Source organism: Calypte anna, chromosome 13 (genome assembly GCF_003957555.1).
Source record: "Calypte anna isolate BGI_N300 chromosome 13, bCalAnn1_v1.p, whole genome shotgun sequence".
Lineage (NCBI taxonomy): Eukaryota > Metazoa > Chordata > Aves > Apodiformes > Trochilidae > Calypte > Calypte anna.
In genome coordinates, this window is record NC_044259.1 from 16435083 (window position 1) to 16439623 (window position 4541).

Genomic DNA, 4541 nt, shown 5'->3' on the forward strand with positions numbered 1-4541 from the left:
GACCTCCTGACTCTTTATTTTTTGTTGAGCAGTCTGAACACCCCTCCCCTGTTCCCAAGTCACTTTTTGGATGAATCAAAACCAGGGAGGTGGTGATGGCACTGCCAGGGAATTGGGCAGCAGTAAAATCAAGCCAAGGATTGGGGGTTTTTTAACCCTTAATCCTTTTTTAATTGCACAACCCCTTCATAGTTCTGTCCTGCCAGGAGCTCTGGGATATTTTCACTGCCTGTGGTGGGAATACTGTTGGTTCAGGGCACTTTTCTTTGGAGAAATGATGACACCAGTCCTGGGTCACTCTTCTTGTGGAATTTAGGATTCATTGGAATACCTGGGTCAGTATTTGTAGGAGCAGAACCTTAATCCTGGCACTTGGAAATGGGTTTCTGAAGGCTCAGGCACCACAGTGCCTTAATTACAGATGCCTCTGGGGGTACTTTCAGCTGGTGATGTCCACAGCCTTGTATATAGAAAGAAAAAGAGATTCCTTCTAAGAATGTAAATATTCCTAACTGGAACTAAATCTTACCCTAGGTTGTGGGGGTTTTTTATAGAAAAAATGCTTGGTATTTGTAAAGCTCAGAATAAAATCATCTCTCTGGAATTATCTTTGAAACAAAGTGTTCTTTTCTCTCTTTTCTTTTTTTTCCCACTTTCTCTAAGGTTCTCCTGAAATGTCTGTAGCTGGGATGTGGGGGAGCCTTCACCCAGACCACAAGCAGCAGCCATGCAAACCCTCTCTGGGGTTTTGTGGGGTTCCCCATTGAGTTTTGGGCCCCTAAAGAAGCAGAAGTGGCAGGGGACAAGGTCAGCTGAGTCAGACGTCAGGGTCAGCTTCACAGATGACACCAAGCTGGGGGCAGTGTGGATCATCTGGAAGGCAGGAGGGCTCTGCAGAGGGACCTGGACAGGCTGGAGAGTTGGGATGATCCCAATGGGATGAGGTTCAACATTCCAAGTGCCGGGTCCTGCACTTTGGCCACAACAACCCCATGGGGAGCTCCAGGCTGGGCACAGAGTGGCAGAAAGGGACCTGGGAGTCTGGATTGCCAGGAAGCTGAAGAGGAGCCAGCAGTGTGCCCAGGTGGCCAAGAAGGCCAATGGCATCCTGGGCTGGCTCAGGAACAGCGTGGCCAGCAGGTCCAGGGAAGGGATTCTGCCCCTGTGCTCAGCCCTGGGGAGGCCACAGCTTGAGTCCTGTGTCCAGTTCTGGGCCCCTCAGCTCAGGAAGGAGCTTGAGGTGCTGGAGCAGGTCCAGAGAAGAGCAAGGAGGCTGGGAAGGGATCCAGCAGAATTGCTGTGAGGAAGGGCTGAGGGAGCTGGGGGTGTTGAGGCTGGAGAAGAGGAGGCTCAGGGGAGACCTCATCACTCTCTGCAACTCCCTGAAAGGAGGTTGGAGCCAGGGGGGGGTTGGGCTCTTTTCCCAGGCAACTCTCAGCAAGACAAGAGGGCAGGGTCTCAAGTTGTGCCAGGGGAGGTTTAGGTTGGAGATGAGAAAGAATTTCTTTCTGGAGAGGGTGATCAGGCATTGGAATGGGCTGCCCAGGGAAGTAGTGGATTCTCCGTGTCTGGAGATCTTTCCAAAGAGCCTGGATGTGGCACTGAGTGCCATGGGCTGGGAACCACGGGGGGAGTGGATCAAGGGTTGGACTTGATGATCTCTGAGGTCCCTTCCAACCCAGCCCATTCTGTGATTCTATCATTCTATGATGGTCTGGGTGGGTTGAGAAATTTGGGGCTCTGCCTACCCCTGCCTGGGTTTTCTTACTCAGTACTTCACATCTGGCCCATCCTGCCCTGGACCTGAAGGTCTGCTTGAGGTCTGGTGGAAAAAAAGCTTCTTTAACTTCAGCCAAACTCTTGAGAACCTGAGCCACTTGTGTTCTGTGTGTTCTCCTCACTTCCTCTGAAATAAATGCAGCAAAGCAGTGAGGAAGTTTGAAGCTGAGATAATGGGGCAGCAGGAATTGACTTCAGACAGTGCAGAACTAAATACTTGGCTGACTTAAAACCAAAAAAAAACACCCAAAACCCTGAATTGCTAATTTTAGTCCTTTAGTGGAGACAAGAGCAGCAGAAAGGGAGAAGAACCCTTTATTCCAACCCTTTATTCTGTTCAACAACCAGCCTGGTGTCTCTTCAGACTCTTGGGATGCTGGATCCTTTTCTACAGGAGGTTACTGGGTACATCCCAACAGCAACAGCCCCAGGGGTGCTCAGCAGCCCCAAGGCTTCCAACAGCCCTTGTGCAATCAGGCTCAGCCCTCCCCTTGGCTTTCCCTTCCCTTGCAAAAACAAATATTTAAAACAACAAAAAAATTAAAACAAAAAATTTTTAAAAAATTAAATTAAAAAATAAAATAAATTAAAAAGCCTTCTAAGAATGGAAAGTTTGTGTTCCCCTCCCTTACAGGAAAAAAAAAAACCCTATAATGAAACAAAACAAAAGAAGCCTTTAAGAATGTGAAGTCCCTGGTGCTGGCGATGGTTCTGAGGTTTGGATTCTTTGTGAAGCCTGTGAGGAGCTTTCTGCAAATCCCTGGGTGGCAATGAGGCTGCTGAGAAAGGAAAGAAAAAAACCCAAGCCAAACCAGACTGAGCTGAGCTGAGCCTGGGCAGGTTCTGGGGGTCCCACAGCTGGAGCTGCTCTGCCTCACCTGCCCCACACATCTTGGAACACTTCCAGAATCCCAGGATGGTTTGGGATGGAAGAAACCTTAGAGAATATTGTGCTCCAAGCTGGGCCATGGGCAGGGACACTTCCCAGGCTTGGGATGGAGCAGCCACAGCTCCTCTGGGCACCCAGGGGCTCAGAATCCTCACAGTGAAGGATTTCTTCTTAATGCCCAACCTAAATCTCCCCTCTTCCAGGTTAAATCCATTCCCCCCACTCCAGGCCTTTGTCCCAAGTCCCTTCCCAGTTTTCCTGCAGCCCCTTCAGGGATCTCCTAGACTTTACCTCCTCCTCTTTGCCTCCCAACAAGCTGGCAGCATCCCTGCTGCTGCTGCCTGAGCTTTGCCTCCAGGTCAGGTCAGTAACAAGAGCAAGAAATGCAGGAGGCCAGCAGGTAAGTGCTTAAATTCCTGAAAAAAGCAGCTCTGGGGGGGTCATTCCCTCCGGGATGTTCCCTCCTGGAGCTGTGGAGGGCTGGAGGAGAAGAGCTGGGGAGGTTTGGTTGTTGTGCTCCTTGCTCAGGACACCCCCAGCTCTTCTCCCTTGGGCCATGGGGTGTGGGAAGCTCTTCCTCAGCTGCTTCCCTCCTGCCAGGAGGAGTTTTCCCTGCCAGGGAGTTTTCCCAAGGTGACTTCGTTGGGGACAGCTGGAGAATTCCTTGACCCTGGAATGAACCTTTTGGTTCCTTTTTGATTTCCTCTTGAATTGCCCTTTATAATCAGAACTCTGATGGCTCTGCCAGCTGGTCCCAAGCCCCCAGGGTTCATGGAGCTCCTGATTGCAGAGAGGGGAGGGTGGGGAGGAGACTGCTGGAAGCTGATCCCCACATCCCAGGTGCCTCTGCTTCAGGTCCTAAATGGGGAATCAGGGAATCCCAGAATGGTTTGGGTTGGAGGGGACCTGGAAGACCACAAAGCACCCACCCTGCCATGGGCAGAGACACCTCCCAGGGTGCTCCAAGCCCCCTCCAGCCTGGGATGGGAGAGGGATGGGGCAGCCACAGCTCCTCTGGGCACCCAGGGGCTCAGCACCCTCAGGGGGAGGGCAGGGGTCTGTTCTGTCCCATCTCCGGGGTCTGGGGCAAGGAACCGAGGTCCCTCGGTGCAGCTGGTTTAGAATTACACCCAGGTGGAACAGGTGAGCGAGGAGTTGCTTTCACCCCCCACCCATCTGTGGGTCCTCGGGGTCAGGTCCCCTCCCTGCTCCCCTCCTTCCTCAGCCCCTTCCCCGGAGGGCGCCCGGCAGCCGGGGCCGCCCCCTTCTCCGCGGGGAAAGGGAAAGCGAAAGCTGCAGCGCGGAGTCACCGCGGAGTCACTACGGAGTCACCGCGGAGCGGGGCCGCGGCTGGGATGGGGGCGACACCCGCGGAGTCGGCACCCTGCGTACCCCCGGAGCATCCCCTTGGAGCATCCCGCATCCCTCGGAGCCTCCCCATAGAGCATCCCGCATCCCTCCGGAACATCCCCTTGGAGCATCACCTTTCCCACGGAGCATCCCCCGGAGCATCCCCCCTCCCTCGGAGCATCCCCTCAGAGCATCCCCTCAGAGCATCCCCCCGGAGCATCCCTTTGGAGCATCCCTTTGGAGCATCCCGGCCGGGCGGCAGCGGGAGGTGAGCACCGCACCCCCCGCGGGTTCAAATGAAGGGGGGAGCCCAGGGTAGGGGGGACATCCCTGGGGGGTCCGGGGCTGTGGGGGGGTCGGAGTGCCGGGGAAGGGGCTGCGGTGGGGGTCAGAGCCCGTTGGGAGACAGCACAGCTGGATCTATAGGTACGGAGAGGGAATGGGGGGGAAAAGGGGGTGCTGCCCCGTTTTCCCTTCCTGGCTGCTCAGGGCAGGGCAGGGGAAAATTTGGGTGGAATAACCC